Below are 13,178 nucleotides of genomic sequence, written 5' to 3'. Positions count from 1 at the left end.
GAATAGAGTTGAATTCGTGCTTAGCTTGTTTGATTAGCACTTTCAGTGGTTACATGGGATAAATATATTTATGATGATGCTATATTGACACTTTTGTAGCTTTGTGTGTGGATGTTACAATTGTTGGCATAACCTCACAAAAGGTCGTTGTTAGGTTTAATAATCTGAATTTTAACCATGTTGAGAAACTTAACACACAATGCAAGTTTCGATGAAATGACTTACACATGAGTAAGGCCCTGTTTAGTTCACCTTATTTTTACTTATTTCAGAAAAAATAAGTTCAGATCAGATCAGATCAGAAAAAATAAGTTCAGATCAGATCAGGAAAAATAAGTTCAGATCAGATCAGAAAAATAAGTTCAGATCAGATCAGAAAAATAAGTTCAGATCAGATCAGATCAGAAAAAATAAGTTCAGATCAAATTATTATTATTATTATTATTATTATTATTATTATTATTATTTATTATTATTATTATTATTATTATTATTATTGATTTATGATGTATCGGATTTGATTTTATCGTTTGTTTGAACTAGCAACATTGTCCATGTTATTAAATAGCACAAACAATAAACGATAATAATTAAAATTTCATTATAAGCTCCAAATCATAAACGTTTACAAATATAATTTTCATTACAAGAAGTTCCAAATTTCCTTCGCTATATTAAGTTGTATTTATACACCCATTTCATATAGAGGAGCCTAACGCGAACATGGGTCGGAAGTAGAGCTGTCAATTCGGGTAAACATGTCGGGTAAGTGTGGGTCGGATTAATTCGGGTCGGATCGTTTCGAGTTGACTACATTAATGCACATGCACCTACAAAGTAGTAGTATTCGTAAATAGTAATTACTAAATTTGAATAAAGAATGCACATGCATCCAAAAAGTAGTGGTATTCATAAATTTTATAGGTTTTTTTGAGACGTAAATTATAATACATTTGATAATAGAGAATTTTTTTGAAAATATTTGAATAAGCTTAAATAGGAAAATAACTCATAGAATCAGGGAAAGAAAAAAAAATATGACGTAATCCTAGATTGCTAGTTAATTTCGGGTCAATAACAAGTCGGGTTGATTTCAGGTCAGGTTAATGATAGATCGGGTTGAATTCGGGTCGGGCTAGTAATAAGTCGGGTTAGTAATAGGTCAGGTTAAATTCGGGTCGGGTTAGGAATAGGTAGGGTTGAATTCATGTCGGGTTAAATTCAGGTTTTGACGGGTTAAAACGGGTCAATGTGTCATTCCCACACAACCATACACGCATGAATAAAAAAAGGTTCAATAGAGGAACAAATGAATAAAAAAACACTTAAACGCCCTAAACAAGTTAAATATAAAAGCTTAAATAAAAAAAGGAAAATGAAATCTAATAATCACACCTTTGCTCCATCTTCCAAAAACAATCTCACCTTTGAAATTTTAGAAACAATTCCATTAACAATAATGATATTATTATTATTTAATAATAATAATAATAGTAATATAATAGTAATAATAATAATAATATAATATAATAATAATATAATACAATATAATAATAATATAATACAATATAATATAATATAATATAATATAATATAATATAATATAATAATAATATAATAATAATAATAATATAATATCATAGTAATATAATATCATATAATAATAATAATAATATAATATAATATAATATAAATTAAATGATCATAATAATAATAATAATAATAATGATAATAATAATAATAATAACAATAATAATTAAACATTAATATTGATTAACATTAAAAGTAGAATATTGAAATAATTAAAATAAGGTCAAATCAGAAAAAATAAGTTCAGATCAGATCATATCAGAAAAAATAAGTTCAGATCAGATCAGATTAGAAAAAATAAGTTTAGATCAGATCAGATCAGAAAAAATAAGTTCAGATCAGATCATATCAGAAAAAATAAGTTCAGATCAGATCAGATCAGAAAAAATAAGTTCAGATCAGATCAGCTAAAATCAGGTGAACTAAACAGCCTCTAAGAGTTACAAGGTTGGGTCCAAACTTTACTTGTAATCACAATACCAACATGGAATATACATATACACCGTAGATAGTAGTTTTTAAGACTTGAGATTGTATTCGTTTACATTAACCATCCTAAATCTCTGTAGTCAAAATAAACTGCAGATATTTAAGAAGTTAATAGAAGGAAAATATTGGTTGGTTCATTAATTACTACTCCGTATCCTTTAAGATAGAAAGAGACGGAGAAAAAATCACAAAAGCCGCTTTTACAAGTTCATACTTCCAATACCCAATCTATTTTCTTATTAACCAAATTTGCTACCATGATAAAGATTCATCGTTCTTAGAATGATTTTTTTAGGGTATAAACTTCCATTCAGGTTTTATTTTGTGTCTTTTGCTCCCCTGTCAATGGTAAACTTAAATATTGCAATGCAAACACCTTTTGTAATACCCGTATTTTTGAAACATATTTTCTAATTAAGTAATTAATTATTATTTTCTAAAAAGGGTATTTTAGTAATTTATTTTACTATTTGAATTTCGGAGCCAAAATGATATTTGAATTTTGGCGCCAAAAGTATTTTAAAACTTAATTATTATTTTTGGATTTTGGATAAGATTTATTATCCATTTATTTTATTTTAAAAACCGGATTATCTATATATATTTCGGATATTTTAATTAAGCAAAAAAATTATATTTTATTATTTAATTAGGAGGTCCGAAAATTCCTAATGATTGGCTATTAATTTTGGATTTTCCTAGTGTGGGAAATCTGATTTTCTTAGCTAATTTATTTAGTGAATAATTGGTATTCTCTTAATTAATTATTTTATACAATATATATTATTTATACAATCATTTTTAATCCTTAAAATCTAGCAAAAATAATTTCCTAAATTCTACTAAAGAGGTCTGAAAATTTGAGCTATGGAAGCTCAAAATTTTCGTCCATCTTGGTTGATTTTTGGGTAGGGTAAGTCTTGGATGTGGCTAGCCACACGGTGTGGCCACATTAATTTATAAGAGCAATCTTCATTTATATGTATGAGTAACCTCATTTTTTCATAAGCGTAACCTCATATTTTCCATAAAAGTACCCCTAAATTCATTATACAAGTAAAATCAAGTAATGTAGAAATAAGTAACCTCATTTGTTCATTCAAGTAACCCCTATTCTTTTGTTTTAAAAAATAAAAGAATAATTCTATGTATTTAAGAAAGTAACTCTTTTTTCTCATTTAAGTAACCTCATATACGTTAAGGTAACCTCATTTGCTCATCCCCGTGACCCCTATTACTTAATTAATTTCCTTATATGTGATTATGTGAAGTGGCCACACCATGTGGCTAGCCACATATAAGAATTTATGTTTTGGGTAATTTATATTGGTGATTTGTTGTAATATCCCGTATTTTTATACGTATTTTAATTTAAATAAGTATTTTTAAAGTATTTAAATAATTCGAAATGAATTATTTATGATTTTTATTAATGTAAAAAGAATTATTTTAATTAAAAATTTATTTTTAATTATTTAATAATCTTGAAAATATTTTATGATTTGGAAATATTGGGGCATATTATTTTATAAAAAGATAATTTTTAAAGTCAATGGTATTTAAGAAAAGTCAAAATACATTTTGACTAGGAAAGGGATCATTAAGGGTAGTAAAGGAATTTTAAGTAGGAGGGATATTGAGAGGGAGTATAAATACCCATCATATGCCCAAGGTGGAGTGCACCCAAAGGTAAACTCTCTCTCTTCTCTTTTTTCTTTTCCCCTTAATTTTTCCCCTTCCCCTTTTTTTTTAATGTTTTTCAATCACCACACACACACCACCACACACTGGCCGGCCACGGTCACCACCACACGCCACCACCGGCTGGCGACCACCACCATTGGCGCACGCCAGTAGCGACGGCCACCAGGCGGGCGCGGCAGCCGCCCAGCCATGGTGGTTCGTGCGCCATGTTCAAAAAAAAAATTATTTTTCTTTTTGATTTTAATTCAATCTAGCCTAAATCTAATTATTGTTTTTGGGTTTTGTGATGATTTAGGATGTTTGATGATAAGTATTTTGTATATAAATTTTCATATTTGGTTTTGAATTAAAAAGCCCCAAATTTAAAACCCTAGGTTTCTAAATTTATGTTTATTGATGGAATTTGATTGTGATTGATTAAAACTATGGAAATAAGTGTTTTTAAGCTAAATTACAGTAAGTTTATAAGTTTTAATAATGCTGGAATTTTTATATATAACCTATAATTATGTTTCTTGAAAGGATTTTTAATTACCCATTAATTGGGAATAAAAGTAAGAGTTTTAAATAAAATTTCAACTTGTTTAAGAGAGTTTATGAGTGATTTAAAGAGTGTATATATTGTTGGAAATTTGTGTGGAAGAGGTATTAATACTTCATTGTAATTTTGGTTTGTAGGAGACTTTCAAGTGAGTGATTTTATTTAGTCGTGGCGATTTTGAGATCATATTCAAGTTACGTTAGCTGTTCACGTACTTAGTAATTATTTGAATATGTAGAAGCATGCTAAGCTTTGTTTAAATTAGTTTCGAGTAGTATCATGGTAGGTGATGATTGGAATTTGTTGATTGGATTGATGTTGGTGAATGATTTGTGTTGTGTGAATTATTTATGGTGAATTGGTGATTGGAATGAGTTATGTTGGCATGTTGATTATGAACCACACTTTTATTATTGGCATGTTAGAGAGCATGTGTAATTAAACTAAATGTTTAATTTGGTTTGGAATATGAAAAGGGAATTTTATTATGGTTCTTATAATTTTTACTGATGCTATAAGCATAAGGAAGGAGTTATTTAAGTGTCTTAGTACACATGAATAAATTATATTGCGGTGCTTAAGTGCACCTAAGGTGTTTCTAACACTGAGGGATAGGATTTGCGTTTAAGGTGTCTTTGACACTGAGGTAGATTAAAAAGGGTTCAACTATTAAATTTATGTGGTCACTAATTGTTCAAGAATTAAATTAGTATGTTTGATTGCTTGAATGAATTATAATGTTTGATTGTGTTATGAATTGAGAGTCATCACCAAATATAATAATATGTAAACAACATAAAGTAAAAGAGATTACACACCAAAACTCTTGGAACGTATATACCTTGAGTATGAACATATGGGGAGAGTTATGGGGTTTTATATTTAACCATGACTTCTATGGGAGTACAGGACGCTGTATTTTCCTTTTTACTTATCTTATGCGCAGGACGTCCAGTCACTTCATGTGACATTTGCCTACACGGTTAGCTCCCGGTGTAGTTTACCTCAATTTATTTGAGGCAGGGTTTAGGTTGGAAACCCGTTCGATGTGTAATCAAAATTAAATGAAAATTGGTATTTGTCTAGTTAAGTGTTGAGTGTTTTGTATGCTTGTAAACAGGTACAACAGGGTAAGTTGTGTGATGATAGGATGAAAGCATGTTAGTGCTTTTTTTATTACGCTTATGTACTCAGCATTGTTGATTGTGTGTTTGTATGTTGTTTGGCCTTGTCTTTACCTTGGCCCTACGACGACCCATTTCTAATAGCGAGTAATGGGGACAAGTAGAGAGAAGCTTTACAAGTGGTGAAGCATATTCATAATGGGCTTGAGTGAAGAGCGAATCATGCTTTGTTCTTCATAGGAATATGATGTGTTTTATTTGCTTTGAATATTATTTATTTTATTCTGTCCATGAGACTAACGCAAAAGATTTTTTTTTTTATATTGTTTGGTTTCAAGGGCCTACAATGGTTCTAAATTGTAGGTTGGCTTTGTTTGACTTAGTTTTACTTTTACTTTCTTTTGGTTTGACTTTTTCTAAGTTGACTTGTTTTTAAATGGTTTTAAAGATAGTCTTCCGCTGTGTGTGTCTTTGATATTTGCCTTAGTCGTTTTCATGGTGGCGGTATGTTTTAGATTTTCCTATTTCGTATTTTTAAAAGGGCAAAATAGGTATTTTATAGGAAAGGAATTTCTAGGGTGTTACATTTGTATTTTTAATTATCTTCCTTAAATCTATTATTTTTTCTTAATTATTATTTCCCATCTCCTAAATATTTTATCATCTTATTTCTCTACCTTATATCATCCTTGATTATTCCCCAAGCAAAGCCATTTGCCATATTATTTTTCATGGCAACATACTTTCCATAAATTAATTATTCCTTAGTCACCTTAATATTAAACTTTTCATAATTTTTAACTCTCTTCTCCAAGTAATTTCCTTAATTCTTTTTATATAGGGGTGAAAGTTCGATTTGCGATTTGGATTATGGCCCAAACCGAAGTAATTCGATTTTTGATTTTCCAATCCAAATCCAAACCCAATAAGAATTCGGTCCAATCCAAACCGAATTGAATTGTCAACTTATAAACCGAATCCAATCCATAAAACGAATTTTTGGGCTTAATTTCTGTAAGTTTGCAATTTTTATTTAAACATTGTGCAATCCCTTACAAATTTCATTACAAATTTTAATCACAAATTATAAATTCACAATACCTCTAAAAATTTAATCACAAATTCAGTGTTAGTTGAATGTAAAACCGTAAAACAATAAAATAAAAGAGATTAAATAGAAAATAATTGAAATATTTGTAATCTTTGGTAGATGATATTATATGCAAAGGATTTTATCCTTGAGGTATGAACTTGAGATGAATCAACATCTAAAAGGTCTACAACCAGAAGCACTACTCGATTTCTTCGATGTATCTTGCCTATTTGCCGGCAAAGAGGATGTGGCGCTAGCGGTGTCAAGGCTTCCTTTGACTAAGTTGTGGATGAAGAACACGGAATCGAAGATAAAAATGAGGATTAAATGTTAAAGTTGTAATGAGATAAGGCTGAAAGATTATTTGAGGCTTTGAGCATAAGAGAAGGAAAGAGGAGAGGAGAGAGAAAGTAGATCTAAGAGAGGCGATTGAAAGATTTTAGGGTTTTGGGAAATTAAGGGTTCACTTTTCTAATTATATGGGATTGGGGCTAACTTAAGTTGGTGCGCTTTGGGCCTAAATTACAAATGTACACTTGTACAGGTATATCAATAGAGTATAATTCGGTTTAGTTCGGTTTGAGGACCTTAAAACCGAATCCAATCCATAATCCAAATTTTTGTATTTTTTCAAACCGAATTAAAAAAAAAATTCAAACCAAATTAATAATTCGGTTTGGATTTCGGTCGGTTCGGTTTAAATCCGAATTACTTTCACCCCTATTTTTACCATAATTCTTCCTACTTTTTCCTACCATAATTCTTGCATAAGCTAGCCTATAAATACCCCTTGAATCATAGCTAAACACTCACACCAAATTCTCTAATCTTCTCTCTTAATCTCCTAATTCTTTCCTCTCTTTCTCTTGCTTTTACACTGCCACCACCAAACACCACCTCCACCACCACCTGCCGCCAACGCCAAACCACCGCCGTCGGCTACCACCAGGTGTCGCCACCTTTCTTCCTCTTTTCCTTGGTTTTCTACTTTTTCTTCTTCTCTTAATTAATTAATTATTATTACTATGGAGGTTTTATAAAAATTATTATGAGTGTTTTTAATTAAATAAAATCAGATTTTTATTCAAGTTTATGAAAAATAATTTATAAGGTTCATGTACATATAGTTGGGAGTTTTTAATTTAATTGTTGTGATTATTTGTTAGCTATTGATTAAGTTTATATTTATTTGTAGGGTGTGTTTGACAAGAGTGATTGAAGTTCATTTTTATGCTGCTAGCAAGGATCAAAGGTACGTTTGGGTGGCTAGATACCTTTGAAATTGATTGGATTGAATAAACATGTTTTATATGATTTTTTTTTTATGATGATGATTGAATTAAATTGAATTGAATTAATGATGATTGAATTAAATTGAATTGAATTATGATTTATGAAATAAAAGTATGTTGAAGAATTGGTTTTAATAAATTAATTGAAGGATTGATTTTATATCATGTTTTGGATAACTAAATTATTTATTATGTTTTAAAAAGGTTTGAGTTTGAAAGCATGTTGAATTAAATAAAAAAAAGTTTTGAGCTTATTGAATTAAAAAGGTTGGAATTATTGAATTAAAAAGGATTTATTGAGTTATTATTATTAAAGCTTTACAAGCATGTTGATAGTAATTCCATTATGCAAATTTGGTTGATAAGACTTTGGAATTTGTATGACCGAGTCTTTCCTCAAGAATAACCTAGCAATATAAAGAGACTAGCTTGGGGAGTGTGCACACTTGGGTGAGGAATTGGATTCAAAAAGAGGAATTGGTTTATTAATTATTTTATTAAAATATTGAATTATTGGAATTGGTTTTGATTGATGAGTTTGTATTATTGGATTTATTGGAATTGATTTTAAAAGCATGTTTGCAAATAAATTGAGTTTACTTATCTTGCATTTATGGTACTTAGCATATTTTGCTAATCCGTATTTCCTATTTGTTTTGGTTCTCCCTGTTTACCTTAATGGTGAGCAGTGTTGACTATTTTCAGGTGGAGTCAGTAATTGAGCATATGGGTGTCCCAGGATATGCTTCACCTAGATCTAGGAATGTTGGTCTTTGTTTCTATTTTGAATACTCATAACATTGGTTACTATTTTCATTAATAAAGAAAGAGTTTGAGTTTCCGCTGCGAAGTTGCGATTTTTTATTAGAAGTTTGAGCAGCCTTGCGTAATCACGCGGCGGTAATACGCCTAAGTCTTTCTCTACGGTATAACTATACGTATTATACTAGTATTTCCGTAGAGGGAGATTTGGGGGTGTTACACCTTTGAACTTCAAATTTCTATTGGTTGTTTGAAATGGTTTTTCTAATGGTTTTGATTTAATTTAGAATCTTATTCTCTTTTTTAAACACATTATTAATTAAAGAATATGCATCCAATACAACTTTAGAAGAATCTAGAGCAAACAAACTTATCATTGAGATGTTAACCTTTTTTTATGTGATCCTCATTTGACTTAATTGGTTAGCTATAGGCGCATAGCACCTATTTGCTTGGATTGTAAATAGGATGGGAATTTTGTTAATAAGTTAAAGTTTGTAAGAGAAAAGTGCCAGCTGAAAAGAAATGGAAAAAATCTTGTAACCTTGTAGGCTCATGTCGTCCTTTCCTTTCCTTTTTTTTTTTTTTTTTTTTTAGCAAATTATACTGTATATGGTTGTTCTAAATTAAACTTACAAAGATATTGGCTTAAAGGGGCTTACAGCCTTACACATCTTTACCCATTCATCAAGAATATAATGTTTGTCACTTTGGTTTTTTTAATCTTAATCATGTTCAAACTTGTTCCTCACTACTGTAAAAATGGCCAAAGAGATCAATTTTAAATTTTCAACCACTCAAAGAGACCTATTTTCTTAGATAACAGGTCTCTTGTTTTTAAAAAATTAAACCGCCTCTAATGAAGCAATCTCTTTGCCAAATAGACCGCTCCTAAGGCAGTCTCTTACTCTCTTTGGCTAATTTGGACGGGTCTTTTTGGTCAATTTTGTAATAGTGTCTTGAGGCTGCTTAAGATTTAAAAAGGAGTTTAAGATTTTAGTAAGATGATGATGGTCGTCCTTATTAATTGTATTGTCATTGTTATATACCTACTTGTGTACTTTCTTTACCTTTTTTTTTTTTTTTTTTTTGGAGGAGTGTACTTTTCTTTACTTCTTCATAGCCTAATTTGAGAAACAATAAGAGTGTGATCTTTTGCAACAATCACAGTGTCTTTGAAGATGACAACATTTTCCATTAATTGATTATTCAAAGAAAATCAAAATATTTCGCTCAAATGATTCAAATTTAAGAGCTCATATAGTTTTTTGTCAAGAAAGAAAGCTATATACTCTTAATGTATTGTTTTTCGAATTACTGTAATGGAGAAAATAATACAATTGACTATGGAATAGTGGAATACCAAACAACTTGTTTCAAGGAGAGGGGGAAAAGAAAGAAAACATGTTACTGTTTATTGTCCAATTCGAATCATGTTCTAATCAAATCATAGTAAAGGTTGATCGGATTAACCCTGGCCTATTCCAATGCAATTTGCATTGATAGATTTGTATGGTAAATAGATAGAGTTATGACAAAAAGGTTGGATGATTTGATCAATTTAGAGGATTGAATCCATGAATCCATTAATTTGGTCATTTGATATAGAGCTAGGGCGTGTAGTGGAGTACATAAGCAAAGGGTACATGATCATGTATGCCATATCATAAATAATAGTACTAGGTCATATGATGTATTAGGATAATTTTGTGTTAATACCCTAATTTTGTTAAGTTAGTGATTATCCCGGGAAAGCTAGGTTTGTAAAGTTGTATTATAAACAAAAATTGCAATTTATTCCAATTGTTTCTCTCTAGTTTATCATAAGCCAAATGAACACTTCATCTGAAAGTTACTAATATTACTACATACTTCGTAGAAGTTAATCCTGGTAATTACCAAGCCAATTTATTAGCCCATACTTTTATCATTTTATTATGAGAAGGTATTGGGTGCGGCAAGCCGCACCACACAATTCGTGCGTCAAGTATATATATGATATGCAGTATTTGATATAGGATATGTATTATTTGATAGAGGATATGTACAACTTGTTAAAAGATATGTGTTATATGATAGAGGATACACACAGTTTGTTATAGGATATATATTGTTTGTTATAGGATATGTAGTATTTGATAGAGGATATGAACAATTTATCTTTGATAGAGGATACGTACAGTTTGTTAGAGAGTATGATGTAGCATTTGGTGGAGGATATGGGTTAGTTGATAGAGGATACGTAGAATTTATTAAAGGATATGTAGTATTTGATGGACGATATGTAGTATTTGATAGAGGATATGTACAATTTGTTAGAGGATATGTGTTACTTAATAGAGAATACGTAAAGTTTGTTGGAGGATATATATTATTTGATAGAGTATATGAACAATATGTTGGTTTATCAGTTGCTTTTGTTTGTTGATTTCATCCTTTTGTTGGCTGATATGCTTCATTTGTTGGCTGATATGTTCAATCTGTTAGCTGATATCTATCTTTTGTTGGCTGATATGCTTCATTTGTTAGCTGATATATGTTCCTTTTGTTGGCTAATATACATAATACCACATCCTGTTATAAAGAATATCATCCAACTTATAGAGGATATCATCCAACTTATAGATGATATCATCCTACTTATTATAGATGATATAATCTAGACAACAAAATTTATTTTGTAAAAAATAAATAAAAGGTCAACAATGGCAGAACCACCATTGAAGGTCCTGTACTAAGCTCGTGGGTATAACATAACATGCTCATTTTTCAATCAAAATACATGCATTTGTTATCAAAACGCTCACAATTCAACATACAATCACATAGGACAATCAATTTCAACAATTATACATCACACAAGAAAGCCTCAAATTGATTTTTTTTTGGGCATTTTTCGAAATATCCGAGAATCTCAAGCAATTATCAAGCCAATTCAAGCATAAATCATGGACAAATATAATCAACAATCAACGAGTTTCTCGTCGTCGACAATACCACTGCCAATAACAACGTCGCCGATGGGAGTGATCATTGGTATAAAGCAAAAACCCGCTGGACTAACAAAACATTTAATTAGGCTGAAATGACGCAATAATTTGTGTTTTATTATATGTTTAACAGTTTAAGTAACAATAAAACAACTACAAGCTACAAGTATAAGCCAATTTTACCAACACACTTTTATAAAATTCTGTAATACATTTAGGTAGTCAACATTTTAATGTAACTAGTTAATTAAATCAGCACCTAGCAACTAGATACCCACTAATTACCATACATATCTAAATAGAGTAAATCAGGTTCCATTTATTCCTTTTAGCTCCCTAACTCTTATATGGAATAAACTAGTTTTTTGTATTACAAAAAAAAAAAAAAAAAAAAGAGATAGCTAGTTTATTACATCCATATAAGTAAGACATTCTTTGTGTAAAGAGAATCAAACTTTAGTCCTTCAAACTAGCTTATGCACGGATTTATCAAATTTTATTAAAGTTTGTATTTCAACAATTTCTTATAAATTTTCTCTCTTTATAAATAATATGACAAAGGTCAATATTCTTTAAAAAAAAAATCTTCGTAATACACTTTAATGTTGTATATACCTGTATAAAATATATATATACTCCGTACAAATTTATACTATATTAAAATTTATGCATATCTTTTTTAATAATAATATTTTGCGTGCTTAAATTTTCTATAAGTTGTTACAAAATTGTTTTATTGAATTTGGGAAGATTACCTTATATAAAATATATGGAAGATTTTTTTTATATATATATATTGGTAAAGTAGGAAAATATTATACAAGTAGTGAATAAAAATTTCCTAAGATAATTTGACAAAAAAGTAAATAAAAAATTAGCGGGAAATTATTTAACCAGATTTTGCCACGTGTCATTTTTTATTCGCCTTTAGTATATAGTTATTGATTGACTAGTTAGAATGCACGCAAATAATAAACACTCCCTCTGTCCAACATTATACTTCCTATTTTTCTATTTTGGACACCTAAAATGTTATTTTTGTTTCTATAATTAGATATAACATGTAAAGACCCATATACCCTCATTTTTTTTAACTTCATTCATTGAACTTCCTAAATTACCCTTGAATTTTCCACTGACCTTGTACTTTTTTCACTTTCTTTCTCTAACTTTTGTCTATACTTGTACTTTATTTTTCATTTTTAAAAAATGTATTTCATCTACTTCCTCCTCCCATTTCTCAAATACCGTAAAAAAAAAACGCAAATAAAAACTGGGACAAGGGGAGTACTAAAGTTTTTGTGTAGTAATAGTTAAATTGAGGGTTTGTTTACTATACATCACATGATCAAATTTTCTAAACCTCTATTATATAAGAGTACACGTACTTCGTTATTTGTTTTGTAATTGTGGTTGATTGAGAATCTAAAAAAAAAAAGAAAAGAAAAAAGAAAAAAAGATGGCATGTAAACCGTTCATGTATGTATCATGAAACACGTTGACTTTATATTACTATAGAAGAAATGATTAAAGATTATAAAGTAATTATTCCATTAGTTCGTAAAATTAACACCTCATGCCGGCCCAAAAAGA

The 13,178-nt window shown here is 29.5% G+C and overlaps 1 long non-coding RNA gene across 1 annotated transcript; it reads left to right on the top strand.

Moving 5' to 3' along the window:
• Nucleotides 1-7,328: 7,328 nt before the first annotated feature.
• LOC110735658 lies at nt 7,329-8,674 on the top strand. Its single transcript, XR_002514145.1, has 3 exons — nt 7,329-7,490; nt 7,737-7,793; nt 8,523-8,674. It is a non-coding gene; the product is annotated as an uncharacterized LOC110735658 (long non-coding RNA).
• The last annotated feature ends 4,504 nt before the right edge of the window (nt 8,675-13,178 follow it).

The sequence above is a fragment of the Chenopodium quinoa genome, unplaced genomic scaffold (assembly GCF_001683475.1).
Source record: "Chenopodium quinoa cultivar QQ74 unplaced genomic scaffold, ASM168347v1, whole genome shotgun sequence".
NCBI classification, from domain to species: Eukaryota; Viridiplantae; Streptophyta; class Magnoliopsida; order Caryophyllales; family Amaranthaceae; genus Chenopodium; species Chenopodium quinoa.
Note: the sequence above shows the minus strand (reverse complement) of the source record. Positions and strands in the feature narration are given on the sequence as shown.